At 41.3% G+C, this 24008-nt stretch overlaps 1 protein-coding gene across 9 annotated transcripts in view; it reads left to right on the top strand.

Annotated features, from left to right (window-relative positions):
• tcf4 (transcription factor 4) overlaps positions 1–24008 on the top strand; it is a 217649-nt gene that overhangs the window by 17351 nt on the left and 176290 nt on the right. Inside the window, exon 1 of one of the 9 annotated variants that reach the window (XM_019276207.2) lies at positions 19407–19539. The exons of the other annotated variants lie outside the window; for them this stretch is intronic. The gene's annotated coding sequence lies outside the window, so the exon portion shown is untranslated. Of the gene's footprint in view, positions 1–19406; positions 19540–24008 lie in introns of those variants that run through there. 9 annotated transcript variants of the gene reach the window in all.

Raw genomic sequence — 24008 nt, 5'->3', positions numbered from 1 at the left:
GAAACATGAGGTTTAAAAGATATATTTTAAAATATATATATATTTTAAAATAAATCAACGTCATCTAGCGGGCCAGATATAATTGATGGCGGGCCAGTTTTGGCCCGCGGGCCGCTAATTGCCGACCCCTGGTCTAGATATTCATGGTCCCCAGAGGATCAATCCTAAAGACTTTTAGACTTTTCATCAAGCACCACCATGAGGTTAAGGTTTGTGGTTTTGAGTTAAATGGTTGGCCATGAAATCTGATAGTTTGTTTCTTCTCCGCATGATCTGTTGTCATTAGGTCTTTATTTATTTAGGAGCAGATACCTGCAAAATGAACAGTTTTTCCGATCAGCCTCAGCTGCAGATTGTGTTCAGCGCTTATCAGCAGACATTGGCATGCTGAACATGATACACGTTTTATCTGCTAAACATCAGTATGAGAATTCAGGTCAAAGCATGGCTCCCTTTCAGCCTTTTTCAGTTATTAGTTACATTCACAACTGTCACAATCTGCTCATTTCCTCTTCTCCAATCTGCTCACGTCGACTGAATATCGGCCCCCCTCTCTGCAAGTCTTTGGCATCTTTTAGTGAAACCTCACCGCTCCGGGCCCCCCTCGTAAGTTAAAAAGCCCTTCTCCTCTCTCTGTGGTCGGTCTGTGACGTTGGCAAAGGTGTCGTGTGTTTCGGCGCCTGCTCCCACACCTGTTTGCTCGTAGCGGCGGCGGCGGCGGCACAATCGCAGTCACCGTGCCTAATTACCCAGTCCTTAAGAAATAAAGAGACAGGGAACGTCAACCAGCCTGCCTGGCAATTACAGCGGCGCTCAACACCTCTCCGAAACAAACACCACTCCAATTAGAGACAGCCAACTTATTCTGGGAGGCGGCCGCGTGTGTGTGTGACTGTGTGTGTGTGTGTGTGTGTGTGTGTTTGTGTTTATGCTTGTAAGTGTAAGTGTGTGACAAGCTAAATTGTTTTGGGAGTTTAATGTCGCCATCGGAACTTGTGTGTATGTCTGTGGTGTGTGTGTCTGTGAAGGTATGTAAGTGGCTAAAATGAAGGCAGAAGAGGTGTGTTATGGGAAAGTGGTGGCTGTTAATTGAGAAGACGAACGTTTGGGAATCAAAGTGTGTCGCAGTCGTCTTCGCCATCTCACCCTCACTGGTCTCCTTTACCTCCTTCATCTTATCCCTACTTCCTCTTTAGCCTCCTTCACTTCCTCCTCCTCCCTCTTCTTCCTCATTTCATTCTTTCATCTGTTAACCTCTCTTTACTTGTCAGGCTCCTCATGCTTCCCTACCTTCTTCATCACCTCCTTTTTGTTTTCTTCTTCATCATACTCTTCATCTTCCTTCTTCTTCCATTCAGTCACTTTGTCCTCTTTTTCATCCTAAACCTACTCCTTTTCCTCCTTCTTCTTCCTTAGCATGTACCTTTTCTCTTTCTCTTTCCTCTTCTTCCTCATCATTTTTTTTTTACCTCATCTTTTCTTTTTCTTTTATAGAACTGGACCTCATTTGCCTCATTTTCACTTTAACCCTTCAAATTAATGTCCTCCTCTTTCTCCTCGTCATCTGTCCTTCATGTCTATCCCTTCTTTCATCTTCTTTCATCCAGTCTTTTCTTGTCTTCTTCTTCTTTCTTTCTTTTTTCCTGTCCTCGTCATCTTTGTTCTCCTGCTGTTGTTCTCTCTCCACGCATTCATCCGCCTCCTCCTAGTCCTCCTCCGAAGTCTCCAGCTTCATCTACACCATCAAACTGTTGTTGACTCACATATTGTCCTCATAATGTTGCCAGTTACTGCGGACAAAGTTTTATTTATTTATTTTTGGGGACTCCTGTTGAGGCTCTTTCAGTGCAAAACATCCTGTGGTCACGTGAATTGTGCCTTAACTTTGTATTTCCTTCCAACCTTCAACGTTTATGGTTTCATCCTGCTCTTATTCCACGTTTCCTATTCCAGTTCCTCCTTTTTGACACAAAACACAGGCATGTCAGATCTGACCTCAAGGCTGATTGTATTTTTCAGTGTAAAGCATCCTGGATTGTTGTCGCTAAAAAGTAAAAAAAAACTGAGATGGGAAGGACAAGCAACTTTCAAAAGAGAGAAAAGGCCGCTTTTCACCGAGAACATAATGAAGCTGCCTTGATGAAAGTTACATCCGTACTGCAATTTAGGCATTTTGTGTTTTATGGAGGTCTTAAAGTGACAGGGAAAGTGGTCATCAGCTCCACTCTGCTGTCTGTTAAGGCTCTACAGCAAGCAGCAGATTAGCTTAGCTTAGCATAAAGACTGAAACAAGCGAAGCGCTCGCCTGGCTCCGTCCAAAGTTAACAAAATCGGCCTACCAGCGCCCCTAAAGCTCACTAATTAACACATTAACTGGGTACAGTAACTTCTTGGAGCCTCTGCTAGTTGCCTGGCAACTGCTTGGAGCCAAAAAACATTAGTTTGTACACATATGGCTTTAATAAACTTGCTATAATATGTCAATATGTGTTGATATGAGTTTTAGAGCTGCCTTTGGACGGAGCTAGGCTAGCTGTTTCCCCAAGTTTCCAGTCTTTGTGCTAAGCTAAGCTAGTATGTATCAGACAGAGTGTGATATCAGGAAGTGAATAAAGGAGTTTCCTAAAATATTAAATCCCAGTCAAAACATATTGTAACCGCTTAGAAATCACTGCAATGGATCTACGATTATAGCACAAAAAGAAAGTGTGGAGAAGCCGATAAATTATTAACTGTTCATGATGCAGCTTTGTCAAAATATTTGAATTATAGCCCGAAATAAAATATAATTAAAATTGAAGGGAAGCTTGGGTGTTGCCCACAGCTAACCATGGCAAAATTATATTCTTGTTGACATCACCCAAAGCATGATGGGAACACTGTTGGTGTGTGAATCAGTTTGGTTGAGATGAACTCTGGTGTGTGTTCCCGTTGAGTTTGGTTCATTTCAGAGAAAAGGAAGAGGAGGAAGAAATGGAGGGAAACAAGGTAGGATGTGATGAAGAGGGAGAGGAAATGACATCACATGGCATGCTGGAAGAAGACGTATGTTTGATGCAGTGTGTTTTCCTTCCATTCCTTTTGCCTCAAACATATTTTGCAGCTGACACCAAAACAAGATTTTTATGTTACATCACAGGAATTTGTCTTTGCACATTATGAATTAACAACATCCTGTTTCCTCCCCATTATCGTATACTTCCTCCATGTTTCCTTCTGCCCTTTCTCCTCCGAGCTGTTCACCTCAAACCGGAATGAAAGTGGACAAAACAAATTTGCCGGTGTCGCGTGCGTCGTCTTTGTCTGAATCTGTTTGTTAAAGTTGATGATGTGAGTTGACTTGCCAGAGACACACTGAACCTTCACACAACAGAGATCAGCGGGTTAAACCATCTGCTCCAGAGTTAGGGGTGGAGAAGAGGAGGGATGCAAGTGCGATGGTTCGTCCCGGCTTTTGTTTTATTCTCAGTCTTTGGCAGCGCTGGCACCAGAGTGGCACTGCCAAGTGCCTGTGTGTGTGTGTGTGTGTGTGTGTGTGTGTGTGTGTGTGTGGAGGAGATATATTTTCCAACCAACCCCCCTTTTCACACACTGCATGCACGCACACACACACGCACACACACATATACCAGTACTGACATACGTGCACAAACACACACATACACACACACACACACACACACACACACACACACAGACTGTAAATTGTCTGGAACACCCCTAGTGCCATCTGGTCTTGTGACGGGCCAGACAGAGTGTATGTGTGTGTATGTGTGTGTGTGTGTTTGTGTTTGTGTGTTTGTGTGTACTGTAAGTGTGTATTCAGAAAGAGAAAATGGAGAGAAAAATAAAGAAGTATGCATGCATGTAATGGTCGTGTGTGTGTGTGGCATTAGTGTTTTTGTTCATCATTGTAAAAGAAAAAAAGGAAAAACACTGCAAAACACATTCTCTCTCTCTCTCACGCACACACACACACACACACACACACACACACACACACACACACAGACAATATCAGCAGTAAATTTATGCCACCATCTCTGGCTGTGTTTTTGTTAATTTGGATCTTCTTCCCTGACGTTTAATTGGTGTTTTGGTCCAGCGTGAAACTAGTTTATTTCATAGAGTCGCAGTGTGTTTAGTCTTGTTTTAGGATGGAGGCTTCGTAGACACAGACACCGAGCCCTGCTGGACTGAGCAGCACTGTGACTGACTCTCTACAAGCTTAAGCGACACATCAGTGGGTGATTTTGACCTTTGACCTCTAATATTGAGTCAGCAAAGGATTGATTCTGATTGACTTAACCTGCTGGAGGCTCACCATTTGACAGGAAGTTACAGGAACACTTGTTTTAGTTTTTGACATTTCTACTTTATTTTTATTATCCTCCCACTGAACTGCTCGGTGCGTTCACAGTACACAGATGGTTTAAGTGCCTTGCTAAAAGGCAGTTATTGATGACATCAGATGGTGTTGCTAAAGAAAGAAAGAGATGGTTGTCCTGCAGCTTTCAACCAGCAGCTTTACACTGAACCGTGTCAGTGTTACTGTAGTGCCTTGCTCGGGGTAATGGATCCTCTAACTCTGGCAGTGTTTGTGTGAACCTTTCATTGATAAAATAGTGCATTTTGGCAGACACACACACACACACACAGTGAATGTGGCAAGAAGAGGAAAGTTGATGAGAAGAAGACAGGTCAGATCATGACTGTGTGTGTGTGTGTGTGTGTGTGTGCGTGCATGTGTGTGTGTGTTTGTCTGAGACACATGTGGGTTGACCTGAGGAGACCAGACCGCTTCCTTCTCATTGGCTAAAGAACATCTGGCAGTCTGTGTGTGTTTGAGTGTGTGTGTGTGTGTGTGTGTGTGTGTGTGTGTGTGTGTGTGTGTGTGTCTGAGATACCACACATCTCCCCTCTCACATTCCACACTGTCAGGACTCTGAATAGAAAGAACTTCTCGCTCCAAACATTTCTCTCTCTCTCTCTCTCTTTCTCTCTCCCTCACTTTTTCCTCTTTCATTCTTCTTTCTTTTTTCCATTTTTCCATTCTGTTGTTCTCTCTGTGACTCTTCCTTTCTTCCCTTTTCCCTGCTGTCTCTTCTCGCTCACTCTCTAAACTAATTTCACTTTCACATTTTTCTTCGTAAACCAATAACCTAACGCTGAAACTGTGATCACAGTGGTCAGCGTTCGGGTCATAGCTAATGTTCACGTAAAAGCATTTTCAAACAATCTTGAGACTATACTTGAACTTCACTGTGACCTGACTGTGCCACACACTCTGAATATTAATCAAAAATACTTAATACAGCTTTAAAAGGAAATTGAGATGCAAGGGTAAAGGGTAAAGAACTCTATCTTGATGTGCAATTTGTTCATGAAAACTTGAGAACTGACTTTAAAAATTAAGACTTATTAGACTTAAGCCTCAGAATTACTTGGTTGAGACTTATTTTGGAAATGGATCCAATCTGTTTAGATCTGACCAGGGCTTACCCCAAAGAATATATTGATATTGACAAGCCACTTGGACCGCAAATCACTCAAGACTTGAAACCGGACTTGGACTTAAAAAAAAAAGACTTGACTTGGACTTGGGTCTCTAAAGATAAGATAAGATAGACTATTGATCCCACACTGGGGAAATTTACTTGTCACAGCAGCTCGGATACACAAGGTGGATAAGAAATTACTCATAAATAAGAAATAAATAGAAAAAAGTCATAAAGTCATGCTGGTGTTAAAGAGTTTTGAAGGATCTGTGGTAGCTCTCCTTACATGGTGGGAGTAGCAGACTGTTGCTGAAGGAGCTTCTTAAGGAGCAGGTAAGAAGTAAGGACTTGGTTACTGATTTGGACTTTCCTTGACACTTGCTCTGAAAAACTTGTTTTAGACAAATCATTTGGGACTTCACTTAGACTTACTCTCAAGAACTCGAGAATGAACATGGAATCGGATTCTTGAATGATTTAATACTTTTTACTTGGACCTAAAAATTTGTGTAAACAGCTCTGTTTGAACGAGGTCCAGGCATCAAAAAGATGTTTTTTTTAATCTGAATTAAGCATGCATTATGCACAATGAAATGTTAATGATTAAAAAGTTAAGAATGACTTGTGTGTTTGAGGCTGTTTGTCTTATTTGACAGCTTTGTGTTTGCAATAACTTCAGGGTGAAACCTTCAGTTCCACACAGTGTTTTTAGCCGTTGGTTAAGAGGATGTTAAAGAGGACATTACTTAGTTTTTCTTTTCTTTTTTCCTCCAGTCTTTCCTCTTTTCTCCCATTTTCCGGCCTGCTGCCTGTTGGATGGCCATCCTTCAACAGCTTGAAGCCATTTGAAGGACCAATTATCCAATAAATGCGGCTTTATGAAGTTGTTTCCCTGCTGCTGTGTTCTTGGAAGGCAGAGGTGTATATCAACAAGATTTACAACACTGGAGCTTTAAATGAAATAACCACCATTTGGAAGCATGTGACACCTACTGCTGCAAAACAAACATAAACACATTTGCATTATTGTGCTTTATTATCTCGGTTGTCAATCCAAAAACCAAAACTCAGAATGAAACTAAAGACTTGATCCATCAAATGTTAGACTTACACCACCAAATGTAGATGGACAACCAAACATTACACCCGTGTGTGATAGCTAAGCAATGATGTTCCAGAACCGCAGGCATTAATCTCCTGCTATAACATTCTCAACCATATTTTGAAACCTGTGAGGTCCAATACAGATATTGGACGATGTGGTTTGGATCATACCAAACTTCCACCCAGACTTTATGGATGTCATGTTGACACAGGAACAGGCCTTAAACTGTTTCTACACAGCTGGAAGCATATGGTTATCTACATATCATTGTATGCTGTGGTATTAAATGGAAACATTGTATTCTCCAATGTTTTTTTGTGTCTAAATGACTAATGGGGACAACAATTCATGGAATTGCAGCTGGCAATTGTAAAACAGGCTGCGGTGTGTAATCCTTCTGGGCACTTGTGCACTCTGAGTGCTAATACAAGTGTCTGACAACATCATGTACAGGATGCCTAGAGAGATGGACCTTTATATTAAAGAGTATGATCCTTTTTGTTTTACCAGAACTCTGTATCTCTAAATCCTTTTACCTCTAAGAAGATGGAAGTTTCTTGCCTACCACTGCTACCATTGGTTAATTTGTTTGTGTCATTGATTTGGTGAGTTTGAACTAATGTGTTCACACAGTAACACAAACAGCTAACACATTCCTGTCATTGGGGTAAACATCTCCAGACTAGATGTATTCATAGATTCCTATGTCACCTCTGTAAATTCATTCTAGGAGATCCTCATCAGGGTTCAAAACATCTAATATTGAAATCCTTTGAAACCTTTTAATTGTTATATCGCCAAGACATGTAAGCAGTGAAGGTTTTCTATTATAGATTCCACAATTTTCTGCTGCTTGTTCTGCATTGTTGCTGTTAAGGATTACAACCCCATTTCTTAAAGAGTGCATCCCATGACTCACCCAGACAGAACACTCTTTCTATAAAAAACACTTCAAGTCGCATGTGTTTCTTGAAAACATCAGCTGATTAAACATACACAAGGATGTACATATAAGGAGGTTTTTATACTCTGGAGGTTTTTTCATTTTTTTCGTTTTTCCACTGGCATAACTCTTTCAGACAGAAGGCTCTGGGTGTGGCCAGAGGTTTTAAATACTTGAGTCCAGGCTGAGGAAGCAGAACTAATTGCTTCAGTAACTCTGTAAGAAAGGAGGCAAGGCGAGACCAGGGGTCTGTCACTATAGCGTGTGTGTGGTGGGGCGGGTAATAAGTCTGTGAGTGCACTTGTGTGTGTGTGTTTGAACAGTGGAATTTGATTAAGATCACCTTGTTGCCCTAAATGAATCATTCCTTGTACCTCTCCGGGAAAAAAAAAGGTATCATCTGTGTTTTAGAAGCAGGAATCTGGAACAAAGATCAGTAAATCTTCACTATGAGGCAGGGCCATATTTTCAGGAAAACAAGAGCTCCACTCCCTGTTTCCTTCACTAGAACCGGTGTTTATTGGCTGTGGGAGCTGTGGAGTTGTTACCTTTTCTGGTGAATAGGATGTACCGTGCGTTTCAGACATAAATTTGAATTCAAACTTTGTTTGAACTCTGTAAAGACACATGGATGATCAAGAGCATGTGTCTTGGAGTGTAATGCTCTTAACATACAAGGAAACAGAGAACATGTGAAGCCTGGCTAATAGCACAAAGACTAAAATATGCAACCGTAGATGCAACAGGGAAAAAATATACCTTAAAACAACCCCAGATTTATCTTGTTCAATAAATATGTTAAATACAATATGAATATAAATGGCTGGCTTCAGTGACAAGAGCGAAGAATAAAAATAATGTTAGTGTCGCAGCACTGGAGATATTTGTTGCCCAATAACTGCTGGGTCCAATGATTGCACACAGCATCTCCAAAGCCACCTCCTCATAGTAAGGGTTGCCAGGTTTGAAGTGCTTAGATTGTTCCTTTAGGTAGTCCTTTCAGATGTGATTGTTCTATACAGTATAACATCATCAGTATCAGTGTGCTGCTGCAGCCTTTACTCGTCTGGGAGTTTTTTCCACCAGATGTTTGAACCTGCCTGCAGGGATTTGTTCCAATTCATCCCTGTGAGCATCACTGAGGTCCAACACTGATGTTGGGTGATCAGGTCTGCCTCACACTCTGTGTTCCAGTTCATCCTAAGGTGTTTGGTAACACTAAAAAGTTCAAACTCAAACTGTCACCACAAAGTTTGATGCACACTGTTGCTTATTGCATGCTGTAGCATTCAGACTTGCCTTCATTGGAACTATGGGGCCTAGGATTCCTAACCCTAACCCAACCACCTAGGCTCCACACCTAACCCTAACTGCAGAGTCTCTGGATAAATCTGGACCCTAACATCTCTTCCACATTTCTGCCTTTGGACTTTGGCTATTCCTCATTCTAACGCTTTAGGTTCTATGCCTAACCCTAACCGCCTTGGCTGACCATAGATCCTTACATCTCGTCTGCTTTTGTATGTTGGATATCCTATCTTACTAAACCAACTCTAAACTCTCCCTTTTTTCCATTCCTTTCTCTTCTATATGGTGGTGATAGACTCGGTGTGGGGTTATCTGGTTGATTGTGATGGCCCTTGCACTGCCTTTGGCTGTCCACCCCAAACTGTGCGAGTCATTGAACAGCACAGGGCGAGTCAATGTGATAATTAGTGAACATAACCCAGGATCAAAAAGCATACCAAGATAAGTTCATAGGGATGTCCATGTACTTTGGGCCATATTGCATTTTTATCTATGGTTTATTCAAGTGTGCAAAGAAAACAAACATTCCCAGTTACTATCCTATATGTAGATGTGTGTGTGTGTGTGTGTGTGTGTGTGTGTGTTGTAGCGTGTGAGCTACATGTGCACAGACGATCTCATTTGGCAGTTCGTCTGTAAGAATGTAACCTGAGACCCACACACACACATGCACACACACACACACCCACACACACATACAGGCGTTCCCACACTCCCTCTCTCTCTCTCTCTCTCTCCCTCTCTCTCTCTCTATCTCTCAGATGTAAGCCTTTTGTCTGCCTTCGACCTCTTTTTTTCCCCTCCTCCTCAGTCGTTGCAGGTGTTCATCATGAGGCAATAAAACAAGTAGTGACTGTTCTCCGTCGCGAACACGGCCCACGCTCGCGCGGCTGCAGACCCTCTAACCCCAAACCTGCTCCACATTTACTCAGCTCTTTCTAATTTGTAGCTTTTGCATGTTTGAAGTATGTGTGTGTGCATTCACGTGTGAATGAATATGCAGTGGCAGCCATCTTGCATAAATGCTTCATTCAAACTTCTGCACATATTTATTGTCCATCACAGAAGGTGCATGAAGTGAACTCTGCATAGAAGAATGAACTTCAGGAGAGAAAGCACATTGTAAAATAAAGAGCTTCGTTCGAGGTGTCATGCATTGTGGAGGTGTGTGGTAAGTCTACCACACTGCTGTTAGGGATTAACTGGATTGCGGTCATTAGTTGTTTTTGATGTAAACCCTCAGTAATGTGTCAGAATGGGCTCCTGGAATGAGAAAGTAGATCTGGAAATGATTCTGCAGTGTGTCAGACTTCCTGCTCTGGACACTTTCTTTTCTTCATCGTAGTGACGGCCTTATCTGCTGCAGAGCTGCTATGTTGTTGTGCAGTTCTTTAAAAGTCTATAAGTCACGCTGTGATATAATGATGATATAATGTTTAACATGTCCTTTAGTTTGGTATATTAGCATGCACGTTTGCTGAGCAGCACTAAATGCAAAGTGGAGCCGAGGCTGCTGGCTCATTAGCTTTGCAGGTATTTGGTCATAAACAAATCAAAGATATTGAACTACTTAAAGTCCAGACCTGATTATAGTACTAGATGCAAGCCTATAACTGTTGAGGTCGGGGGAAATTTTATGGCATTCTATCTCAGAGCTGAATTTGACATGCAGACAAAGAAACTAGAGTCGTGGTGCAAGAGAAATAGTCAAGGGATCACCAAAATAACTTGGTTCATCCTATGAAGACCACGAATAACTATAGAAAGTTGAGTTCAGTCACTAGAATGACTTCAAAACCCAAGAAAATGCAACAATAGTGCAGTTTCAGATGTATTTATTACATTTCTGCTGGAGCTGGACTGATGCTGGCTTTTTAGGTTCATATTGATATTTTGGAAAATATTTTGGAGACATTTTTTTAACATAAGAATATAAAATAGCCCAAAACTTTTTTTAATGAGGGTCCCTTTATCAAAGAGTGGCATATTTTACAGTTTCAAACAAAACTTGTCAATACTTTCTGGTGGACAAATGATCAATATGTGTCTTATATTGAGGATAGACTGTGCTACTCTGGCTGACTCATGCTTGTTTTTGCTTTTATCATCACACGATGAAAATCACTTCAATCTACAGTAACAGTCAAAAAGTTCATGAACGTTTTAAAGCGCCTCCTAAGAGAACCTGACCTGCAAACAGTGAGAGAAAGAACCAAACAGAAACTCAAACAGAAACTCGATGTCATATTTAAAGACATATAGTTTACTGGAAAGTGGTGTACATACATGGTAAAGTACAGTAATAACAGCCTTTGATGTGTGTGTGTGTGTGTGTGTGCGTGTCTGTGGGTGTCCTGTAGGATCCTGCTTCAGCACTGAACCACATGCATCGCTGCACTGTGACTCAGTCGGCGTTTCAGAATGCGGTCTCATTTCTAAAAAACAGAATTGGTTTGGATCTCCATCAGAAAATGTTGAGTCAGTCAGTGGGTCAAAGGTCATGTTAAACTGTAGTGTCCTTCAGTCTGCTGCTTGTTTAATTCGATTCTCTGCTGCCTGGTCGCTGTTTCCTCAAATATCCTCCTCCCATACAGACCAAAAAATAAGATTTCTTCTATTTCCACTAAGTGTTTTTTGTCTCTCTGTGTGTATGTCTGTGTGTGTGTGTGTGTGTGTGTGTGTGTGTGTGTGTGTGTGTGTGTGTGTTTGTGAGCTGACATGAATGCAGTTTTTGTTCAGCACGGTCATTTGTCTGCGTGTGTGTTGACCAGGCTGCGGCTCTCTAAATAGTAATAATGTGAAATGTGAAGCAGCAGGTTCTGTTCTCTGTTAACATAATGATTGCTGTTATAGAGTCTGACAGTCACACACACACACACATGCACACACACACGCACACAACACACCAGAGTTTCCTTTCAGTGTGATCCACAGAGGCAGCCTTTACCAGCCTTGTTTGCAGGAATCAATCATATTTCATAATGATAATAGGTAGAGCTACAGGTTACATCGGAGCAAGAATCATGGAACCTTTAGTGTTTACACAACAAACGTGAATGCATTTATTATCCCCTGAAACGTTTGCAAAACCTTTTTCTAATGATTTAAACACAGATGATTACTTTTATTGGCAGCTTCCTGCCTCCTACAGGTTGCATTAGCGCTATCTTTGTCTCACTCCTAGTTGTATTTACGATTGTGCGGCCCACTCCACGTGCAACATTAGTTTTTGATTAAATTAAATTAAATTAAATTCATTTTTATTGCTCTCAGCGCTTATATAATTTTTAATGAGCAGCCAAAGGTTGCAGTTGGTGTCCTCGCAGAAAAACATAGTGGCCATGTCGGATGATGTGTGTTTGTGAGCTTGAACTCAGTTGAAAAGTCTGTTTGGAACTTAATTCAGTTTTGTCTTTAGATGATTGCTATTCTTGTTTTGAACAGCCGAATACACACACAAGCGCACACACACACACACACACACACACACACACACACACACGGACGTGCTTTAATGTGTTTAGACAGAGCAGCAGAGCTCTCCTTCGTGCGTGCCCAGACATGTATTATGTGGTTTTCAAAGGGAAGCCTTCACTTTAGTGTGTGTGTGTGTGTGTGTGTGTGTGTGTGTGTGCAAGTGGTGTGGGTTTTTTTTTTCTTGAGATCAATGAAGTTATAGAGTGCAGCGGCTTGTGTCTCCACACACACACTCTCCAGTGAGGCCTGTTCTTAGTCAAGTGTCACGCTCTGCCCTTCTGACATCTGGTCCCTGAAACCTCTGGAGTCCCTGTTGTGTTTGTGTGTGTTTGCGTGTGTGTGTGTTGAAGTCCATGTGCATGTCTGTGTTTGATTAACTAACCATTCCCCGTCTGAATGACAGACCCTGCCAATACACTTGTAGTTATTGTAAACTAAACCCCTCCTCTCCTGAGCGTAGCATGCACGCTGCACTGCTGCTGCTACGCCACCAAAGGAACTGTTTGAAGCCTTGAATTCAAGGATCATGGATCAGCTTCCCTGTCTGAATCAGAATTTTCTCAGCGTGTTTGTGACCTTAAGTCTTCACTGACTGTAATGACTGCATTGGAAAAAATTACTGTTGTATGCGTCGAGTGATCTGCAGTTCTGACCATGGCCACCAGAGTCACCTTTCTGATGACTTGCAACTCGCTTTGACAGTAAATAAAGGAGTCAACTTCAACTGAAGTTAAATGCTCATGACTTGACCTAAATGTTAAAAATAAATAATGTTGCGATATCCGGTATGCAAGCGTACACTGGGAATGAAATGATTGGATGACTACCTTGTCAGTCAAATGCTACCTGATGGTCTGTGATTTAAATTAAGAAAAAAAAACATGTTTTTGTAACATTTTTTTTATATTTTTTTATATTTATTTCACTAAATATCCATAATTCTAAAACAAATTGAATTCATTGTCATGATTGGATGTCTAGCCTGTCAGTTCATCTCTTCCCAATGCTACCTGATGGTCTGTGGATCATCTGATCTAAATTAAGAAATCATTTGTTTGACTACATTTATTTCATTATATATCAATAATTATGTCTGGCTACATTGCTAGACTCACTAGCAACTGTGTTTTTCTAACAAACCTGATAACTGCAACTGCATTCCACCAAGCGGATATCTTTTTGTCTGCTCTCGAGACGAGGCCAGTTCTGGACGTTCATCTGGACACACCTAAGTAGTCTTTATGTTTAAACAGCGGTCAACAGTGATTAGCTGTGCCCACAAAGGTCAGCGTGGCTCAAAGGTCAAAGGTTAACAAGTTGGAACCTCCGCTCGCAGACGTCTGCACAGAGCTGTTGCAGTGCACCACATGCACGCTGATGGAGGATATGCACATAAACGCTGTTTATTCCATGACGACGTGAATATATGCTGTGTGTAAAACAATGCGAGGCTCTGAAAAGAGAAAACAAATGCATTCTTTGCTGAATTACCGTGATTGTAGATCATAGTTCAACTGCTGTTGGAAGCTGGAAAGCTTGTTTCATTTTTCATGCTCTGTTTTTTTTTTCTTTAAAAATTCTTCCGTACATACAGTACTTCACAAAAAGCACTTGCACCTTGGTAACCATCAGAATAAATACCCATGAGAGCTGCTGTTTACTGGAATTAATGGGAAGACTGGGACCTGTGGCTGTGTGCCTCGTACCTCCACACATCAGTGTTTTACCTGCAATCACGACGAAAAGTGCCGTCCTGGGGATTATTTCTGCAGCACTTTTCTCACTGTGGATATTTTAAATATAACTGCAGCCCAGCGAAGTAACAGCAGGCTCTCGGAGGATGAAAAACTCTCACACACACACGTGTAGCATGTTAAGTGTGAATTAATTGGATTGCTGCTGTTTTCAGCCACACTTTATGAATCTCATCTGTGGTAGGATGTGGAGTTTGGTTTGCAACAATACAAATTGGCCTGATGGCAAACAAACTGGAGCAAATTAGCGCTGAAAATGTTTACCTGTTTCTTTAACAAGCTGCATTCTCACTCTGCTGAGGCTGCCACAGAGTCTCTCGGCAGACTCTAACAGACTACAACTGTCTACTCCTCTGAGTGTGGGAATGCTTTACTTCAACACCACTGGAACAGCTCTTTATGCATTATGCATTAGGTGTGCATTAAGTGTTATGTTTGTCATGGGAAATTATTGTATACATTTGTATCTAAATGATTCATTAACAAAAATAATCATTATCAGCTCAGAACTTATTGTTTTATCTTTTAGTAAGGGAATTTCTCATCAGCAGAGACATAAAATCCACTACTGTTCTAGTAAATGTGTGTACAGTACAAAAATAAATAAAATAAAGCAGCTTACTTATAAATAAGCAGTCTTCTGTTCATGTGACAGTTTAAGCTGTGGTAATAATGCAGCTTTAAATCAGGATCAGGTTCAAGAACAGCTGCAGTGGCTTGGGTCGAGTCGAGGTCAAGAGACGAGTCAGGTAGGGGAGAAATTTCCGCCACTTTCATGCGCATCCTGTTTCTCTTTATGTCACCTCCACATGATCCTTTCCTGCATGAGAAGAGCATTCCTTTCACTGCTCTTGAGAAAGACTTGCCCAGATGATGGGGGCTAATGTGGATAGTTGTGGCTCAGATGATCTTTAGTCTGCAAGTGTCATTGGGCACAATACTGAACTGCCATCGGAGTGTGGATGTGTTAGCTCCCAGAACTGATGATTATTACCGCAGCTTGCATGGTAGCAGATGCCATCAGTGTGTGAATGGGTGAACGAAACATGTGATGTAAAAGTGGTCAGAAGACTAGAAAGGGAGCTATGCAAGTACAGTCCATTTACCATGCTTTCTTAACCATGAGCCTTTCCAGTTATCTACCTATCTGCAACTCTCCGTCACCATAGCTTACATTATTAGTGGTAGCTTGTCATCAAAGTGCTTTAACTACTAGTACAAGACTACATGTAGTGATGCTACAGCAGTATGCAGTACAGTATAATGATAATTCACTTAACCGCATGATGTGTGTTCAGTTATATTTTTGACTTCTCATGTGATCCTTTTACTGCGCTGTATCAGTTTTAGTGGGAAGTCCACTTAACTGTAAGGATCTGAAGTCCCCTCAGTTTAGAGCCAGTTACATGGCTGTTTTCAGAGGGGGCTTTTCAGGACGTCCCCCAGGGTAATTTGGGGAGTTTTCAAGGGACTCACAGACAAAATGAGGAACAATGTCGTCTGAAAGTGAGAAAAATGTTGTTTGTAGGCTATATTTTACCAAAGGTTTTAGTCTCCTCACTGCCAGCACACCCTCAGATACAGTAGAGGCAGTAAAGGAAAATGTTCCCCTGAGAGTATTGTGTTTTGTACACAATAATCTCTCTGATATGTTTTTAACTAAGGTTCAGACCTTCAACTATGTGAGAGCTGACCCATTTTCTCTGTCATTCCACACTACTGTTGCCTCTTTTTCACATCTGTCACAGAAAAAGCCTGAAGTTTGTCTTCCAACATTACCACATGTAGGATTTGGCAATTCACTTATTTACTATTGTATGGCAGCCCCTTCAATGTTTGCCCTCTTTTCCCCTTATTAGCTCCTCCATGTACATCCTCTTCCATCTCCTTGCCTCTGACATCATGTCTGAAACTCCAGTTCGGGTGCGACACTGCCGCCGATTTCCGCCAGAATTCTCTTCCCTTCCCTGACCTGAAAACTTATTTCTCCCAGTGGTCCACCACTGTTCTCCACCCAGCCTGGGCAGAACGGCTAACTGAGAGGCGCTAACTAACTAACAGCAGCTACAGTTTGCAGCAGCTTACTTTACCCCGTGCATCCGTCCACCCACGGCTCAGACTGGGAATGATAGATGCATTTACCACATGACAAGTCAGTGTAATGATCTTAAAGCTTATCTTAATGAGTAAAGTTACATAATGTCACTTTTAAACAGACACTACAAAATAAAATTAAAAAAGTGTATCCACTCCTCAAATCTTAGATGAAGGGAGGGAAAGGAAAGAGTGAAGAAGGATGAAGAGGAAAGAAATAAAACGGTGGAAGTAGTGAGAGAAAGAAAGTTAGCACTGGGGTAAAAGAAGAGAAAACTGTCTTCCTCTCTCTCCATTAAATTTCACAAATTAAAGCAGTATTATCTTAAAATATTTAAAGGTTAGATGAATGGCGATAATGGATCTCGACAGCCATTAAGCTGTAATTGCTCTCTAATGTAGCTAGTGAAAGACATGGGATACAATTTTGTAGCAAACACAGAGGGGGTGAGAGAGGGGGTGAGTGAGAGAGAGAGAGAGAGAGAGAGAGAGAGAGAGAGAGAGGTTGGTTTCTATTTATTGATTTTAGTCACAGCCTCTGATTTAAACCAGAGCTGTTGTTCTCTGCATTAAGTCTTAATGAAGCAAAACAGAGCATGATTAACTGTTCGGAGAAAGACAGAGGGGTGGGAGACCTAGACAGACAAAGACAGAGAAAGTAAAGGAGAGGATAGAGAGACATATAAAGAATATGAGAGAGAAAGAGTTTCAGAGTCAGTGAGTTTCAAAATAAGGGCTCACTTACCAGCTAAAATAACTTGTGTTTTATTATTATTTTCTGGGGCATAATGAAGCTGCTGCCCAATTTTAGAAAGAGAAAGCAGCAACATGTCGCTTTTTTACTGTTAAAGGGTCACACACTTACAATAACAACCTCAGCTGGTCAGTGCCAAAAGCAACTTTCAATATATTTTGACGGTGCACAATTGCCACCAACGATTACATTGTAGCTTGTTTTGTGGCTGCAGGATGTGGCGCTCTGACTCAACACTGGGCCAGATTCAAAACTTGTTGTCCACATTAGTCAGTTTGACACAAAAACATGAAAAATAAGGTTACCCATGAAGCGTAACATTCCCACACTGGTTTGGATCAGTGTGAGTCAAATGAGCAACATCCTGTCCAGAATTAAATGATGCATAATAAGTTACATTGCATTGACTTTTGGTTTTGCACAGGACATGAACAGCGGGGTTTGTTGGAATATTATGATGAGACATTGGGCTACAGTATCACTGTCCGAGCTGCCATATTTAACGACCAATCAGAGGACAGTAGTCCTGAATGTAGTTCTGAATGTATGCAGTGTCACCTCCGTGTATGTCCCTAAACAAAACAGTGATCCACTCTTAAAAACCTTCCTCCATAGCACATCCAGTGGCAAATGATCCACAGGGTAGCTTTAAAGATTAAAGTTTACTAAGATAATTGTTTGTGTATTATCTGACAATCTGCTCCTTGGTGTTCTGTATTTGGGTTACAAGCTTGTATTTAGAATGCGCAGGAGCTTTAATGTCAGTGGTTTTAAGCTCCAACACTTACCAGCTAAAGCAGGTACCAGCTGAGCCATGTGTCCTTTCACTGTTGTTGTAGTTCAAGAAAATCTTGAATTCCAACATACATACACTATATGCACCGTTAAAAGAATCCTCCATAAAAGATGTAATGTAGGTCAAACAACAGAAGTTTAACAGATGTGTTTAGCCAGTTTGGCATGCACTAAGGATGTGGGTGGACAGTCAGGAAAAGTGGATTATACTGCAGGAGTGTAACTGTTGTGAATCCAGCTTTTCGGTGCGACCTTTCAAGCCTACAGAGGGGTCAGTGTTTTAGTAGTTTTCACTGAAGCATTAATCTGTATGCACACTTCTCAGTGCAGTGGTCCATCAAGGTGGAATCTGTAACACAAGGAGGCTCCTCAGGGTGTGATGGTCGAAGAGTAACAGGTCAGAATGTGATTCCTGAACTTCAGTTCCCAGCAGCTGGTGGAGTATTTGAATTTATGGACAACCAGCAGCCTGCAGTGTTTCTGTCTGTGGGGTATGGGACATTATAAAAAAAAGTCCCTGAATGCAGCATTTGTCGCTGCTCTGATGGAACTTGAACACACTCTTGTTCTTCTACAGAAAACTAATGAACAAGTGCAGATCGACTGCGAGAATGTCTGCAGTGTGTCATTGTGTGTCATTGTGTGTATCTGTGTGTGGCCCTGCAGCCTTGCACCCATGCAGACATGCTAACTCGTTAGCGGCTTCTCACTCCTTGTTTCCAGAAAAGGAGGTGCCATCCAGGTGGCAATCCCACGATGCACCTCTCCCCAGTCAGTGTTAACGGTCGCCATTAGTAACAACCTCCGTCAGGGGAGAAAACGGAATCTGCATTTTACTGAAGGGGGCTTATATTTTCTCTCTTTTTCAGTTTCACCGTTCAGTAATCAGTAATAAATACTGAACTGATCAGCATTTAATCAACAGTAATTATCATCTAAACAGAATTCTCCATATTTCCCAAAATATCAAATATATCAAGCCCCATCCAAAACTTTCCACGTACAAACTGCTGTGCATACAGGAAAACAGTGTACATTTGCATATTTGACTCAGCAGGTTCAGTGAAGCAATGCAAAACACAGAAACAGGAAGTAAAGACAATGTCATACACTCACAACATTTTCCTGACATTTTAGCTACTGAGTGGAAATTGACTCTGAATCTAACCTAGACCTGGGAAACTAGAATATGAATATGATGTGTTTAGATCATAAAGCTTTTACATGCTGGATAGCTTTAAGTAATGCCAATACACATGAGATCTGATGTTGTCAAGTCATGTTAAGTTTTGTTAGATCAATTACTAACTGGTCTACAAAATTGCTAAATAGTACGAAATGCCCGGCCTCATTTTTGAAAACTAACCTTAAAATCTCCAGATTGCTTCTTTTATCTGACCAAACGTCCAAAAAAAACAAAGATATTTCATTTACTATTGCATGAGTCAAGTTTTTGGATTGAGATATTCAGTAGACATACATGGGTGTGGCAGCATTTGGGTGTCCACACACTTTCCGCCCTGTAGAAGAGAGGAGGAGGTGCACATTCTCCCTCTTCTCGTCTCTGTTGACAGACTTCTAAATAATTACTGTAAGACGGAAACCGACAAACACATTAGTTTCAGTCTCAGTTATAATCACTCTTTGTGTGTGTGTGTGTGTGTGTGTGTGTGTGTATCCAGAATTAGCAGTGTTAGTACTTTGTTAACCGCACAGAGCGAGTCTTCTTCTCAGTCTTTCTTTCTTCTGTGTCTTTGGGTTTTTCGCTGGTTTCCATTTTTGAAGTGATCAAAGAAGAAAACATTACGCAGGTATGAAAACTGACTCATCTAAATTAATGCCAAAATAATTTATTGATTCATCAGTTTGTTAATAGACTGAAAATGAATTGGCATATATTTTGATAATTGATCAAGTCAAAGGGAAAACTTGTCACACTATTTATTTAATTTGTATCCTCTATTGTACACTGCTGTAACTAGAGAATTTAGAGAAGTATAATTTAATCTAATCTAATCTAATCTAACCAAACCAAAAAGGTGGCAGGCTGCTGATTGGTGACCTGCTGGTAGATAAACTGTTCTGTAACCGGAAGGTCACAGGTTTGATCCCTGGCTTGCCCACTGTGTCCATCAACATCCATCTCCTGCCTGTCAGAGAGTCCTTGAGCATCACAGATCAGATTTACTGATGGACAAACAAGGGTGTGTTCTCGTGTATTGCTCATAATTTGGACAAAGAGATTGAACTGATTTGGACTTCCCTTCAATGGGTCTGTTCTTTCTATATCAGGACACAGTGTGTTATGTTGGATGGAGCTATTTCTAAATCATTTCTGTTTTTAGTCACACTCTAGGGACGGAAATATCTGTCAGTCTGTTGGTTGCTCGGTCGGTTCACCATTGAGAGGACTGAATTGTTGGATGGACTGCCACAAAATGTTGCACCAGCATTCACCCACCACAAATATCAATTGAGTCATGACTAATTTTACAATCAAAGACACATTTTTGCCAGATCGGTTGTCACTTGGTGTACCAGGGTATCGACACCAGATTAATTGCCAGAACGATCAACAATCTAACTGTTAGATGATTGGATGGACTGGTTGGAGATCAGGCATTTATGGAGTGAGTTTGTTAATAATAATAATAATATTATTGGAGCATCATTTTACGTAAAAACTGTTGTCAGACCAGTCTGTATCTTAAAGCCTTTTGCAACTCCATACTTTTCTCCTGTTCTTCTTCTTATTTGTTTGTAATAGAATTGCTCGCTGTTGTCATCAGTCATCCTGTTTAAACAGACTTGATTGGAATCATGTAATATCTCAGTATCCACTTGATGGATTGCCACAAATTGTGGTTCCTTTGGTTGATCCACAGTTTCTCAATGATCAATCCTACTTTTGTTTTGGTTTTAGTGAAATGTTTCCACTGTTTCTAACTACTGCATGGATTGCCATGGAATTAGAAAATAAATACTCATGTTTCTCCCTTGACTGTAATAATGTAGCTGATCCCTTAACTTTCCATCATCACAAACACGATATGAATGTATGACATAAAATGTATCCAAATTCAAAACTATTTATTGCCCACTAGTGAGCCAGGAGTCAGGCTTCTCTCATAGCTGGTACACCACAAAGGCTCGGATAGGTGTACCATATTTAGTTTTCTGTGCTTGCTTTTTAAAACAACAGAGACAGATTCATGCAGAAGGATGACAGACATGAGCTAATGGATAAACAACAAGCACATTTTATCCAAAGTACAACAATTGAGTTGCCTCCCTATGGACAGCTAACAGCTAAAGTGAAAGACAGGTAAAGCCTAAAGTCGTTTTTAAAGCACGTCAAAGACGTTACAAAACAAGATGTTGGACTGCATGTCATCAGGGCTAAGGGATTACATTCTGGAGGAAGCTTCTCCACCCACTGCCAGCTGGTCTTTGAGCTGCGCTACGTCGACGCTAGAGCGGTTTTTCGAAGTCCATTATCATCCAGAACACAGCCGCCGACACCTTTGCTGCAGAGAGGCTAAGGCTGGTTAAATTAAGTGAAAACTCCTCATAGCTGCTTTAATGAATAACCAAGTATCAAGCAGATGTAGTCCAACTTTGACTGCTTTGTTTGTTCACGCACAGCTCCAGTGTCTTTGTGCAGAGCTGACATTTTGAAAGAAATCAGAACCATTTATCCTGAGTATAATTCAATTCACTTAAGTGGATTTGAAATGTATTTCTATGCAGGTAATGTTTAGATTCCAAAAGTCATCAGGATCAAGCGTTCATAATGTAATATTTTGTGCGGCACTGATGTTTGTGCACGTGTCGTTTGTCATCACTTGACTCCCATGCTTATCTCCAGTCACTGTCTGTAGAGCCATAAACCATTATTCTTCACCTTCATGTTGATTCGACCTCCCCTTGGAAGGTGGAATCAGTCCATAGAGGGTGTGGGTGACCAAAATAAGATGTCCTGATGTGTGTCCAAGGTGTCTTTTGCTGGTTTATTCCATATTAGAGTAAAATGATAATCATCTTGTAGATTCCTCACCAGCCGCCACTGATCACCGTCATCATGTCCAAGCTATAATTCATTTTTATATTCAATTTTTCTAGCTACCATGCACATATCTGCAAAAGAAATGACATCCCATCATTAACATGTTAACATTTACCTGCCAAAACATCAACATGTTAGCACTGTCATTGTTAGCTCCAGGCTTAAAGTACCCACAGAGCGGCTAGTTTAGCTGTAGACTCTTATTCGTTTGTGTCCTTCCTCCGGTTTATTTGCATTTGTCACGCATCAAACTCATTCAACCCATAATTAATTCATGACGTTATTTATTTTTACCTGTTACAAGCATTTTGCATGTGAGCATTCAACCCATTTGCTGCTGTCAAGTCATTTTAGGCAGCATGAATTGAGCGTGATGGACGTGTTTGCAAAAACAGCAAGAAACTCGCCGACGCGTTCGTCCGCCTCAGCCTGTGAATCAGCTGCTGTGATGCTTCAGGCTGGTTTCTGTCTTTACAGAGTCACTCCATGTGACTGATTTCTCAGTAAATGGTTGCTAATTCTGTGTTGGTTTCAGTGGTCATCTGTTATTAGTGGGTTGGACCAGAGCTGATGGAATTCACCTGAGCCCCGCTCTCACTTCCCCATCACCGCCACAAACCAACTGCTACATAACTAATGCACACAGTCCTTCCTGTACAGGTGCATGTGGTGTGAGAGTGTGTGTGCGTATGTGCGGCTATTTTTAATCCCATCCCAACCGCAAAGATTCACGACACCCAAATTTATCATGTCAGACCGTGGTAGCCGCTGCAGCAGCAGCAGCAGCAGCAGCAGCACATTTTTCTGCTCTTTTTGAACTGGAGTCTGGCTCCTGTTTCAGTCTGAGATGAAATAATCACACGTTTTCTTTTATTTTTTTAACCATCAGAAGATGTAATGGATGTAGTAGAGATGCAGGATGAATAAGTTAATGACTCATGCTGCTATAGTGTCATCAAACCTGAACTATGAGCTTTAAGGAGGCCATGAAACATGTATTCTTAAAGTCAACTCCAGAACAGAGGTCTGGGCTTGTAAAGGTTTTCCTTTTAAAAAAAGCAGCAGATCCTCTTTAGATTTCTCTCTGCTGTCTGCTTCATAAAAGCAGTTGTCACCTTTTTCCCCGCTTCTCATTTTGTGAAGTGCAGCGAGTGAAGCTCGCCGTTTCCCTCGGCGGTATCAGCGTGAGGGGCGTGACTGGCGGACGAGAGCGGAGGAAGAGCTGATAGAGAGTCGAACCCCTCTGGCTCGGGCGCTCAGTCATGTTTACACTTGACGACAGGATGCCATGAAAGAGCGAGGAGAGGCGGAAGATAAAAGGGAAGAAGAAAGAAAGTAAAGAGAGGGGGAGCGGTGTGGGGGGGGGGCAGTGGGTTGGTTGAGGGGAGAAGGAGGGGAGGAGCAGCGAAGGTGAGGAGAGAGGAGAAGAAACAGAGAGAGAGAGGAGGAAGACAAGAAGGAAAGGTTGTTTTTAGTGTTAATGAAATCAGATTATGGTGTGATTCAGGCTGAACAGTGTCAGCGTGACAAATTTCACCTTAAAGTGTCGTGTTGAAGGTTCATTAAAGGCCTCAGGTAAACCGAACCTGCTGCGTTCAGGAGCGTTGGCATTCATTGTAAACAATATATACATGGCAAGCACCGACACCAAGCCAAACACTGAAATCACTCCATCACAGTGAGTTTGATTGGCTGTTGCATGAACCTAAAGGTAAAAGTGTTCTCAGCCAATAAATGTTGTTTCAAGGTGGATGTTTTGAGATTTCATAGCAGTGAAAGCACAGGTGTCATTACCATTGGCTGTCTTCTTTTTATATGTGACATGATTGGGTCCAAATTTGAAGTAAAGACTATTGCAGGAAACTACAATCAGGCCATACGGTGAAACTTTGCTGGTAAAGTCTAGTTGGTAAACTCTCAGTGCTACTAACACTTGAATTCAAACTTAACTACTGCTAACAGTTTATTAAAATGTTGTTTGTGAAAAAAAATCAAATTTGATGAAGTGCAGGATACAGATTCACTTTTTTAAAGCATTTTTTTTTTTACTGGTTGCTTTATTTTTCCTAAAAATGTCCATACATGAGCAATCATGGCATCGTGACTTTGTGAGCTTTGTACCCCACATCCTTGATTCTTTGTAAATGGGAAACCTGTCCATTTCTTGGCAACCGGTAACTTCCTGGAGACTCTAAGTAGATGCTGAGTCAGAGT

The sequence above is a fragment of the Larimichthys crocea genome, unplaced genomic scaffold, assembly GCF_000972845.2.
Source record: "Larimichthys crocea isolate SSNF unplaced genomic scaffold, L_crocea_2.0 scaffold82, whole genome shotgun sequence".
Taxonomy (NCBI): domain Eukaryota; kingdom Metazoa; phylum Chordata; class Actinopteri; family Sciaenidae; genus Larimichthys; species Larimichthys crocea.
This window is presented reverse-complemented; position numbering and strand designations above follow the sequence as displayed.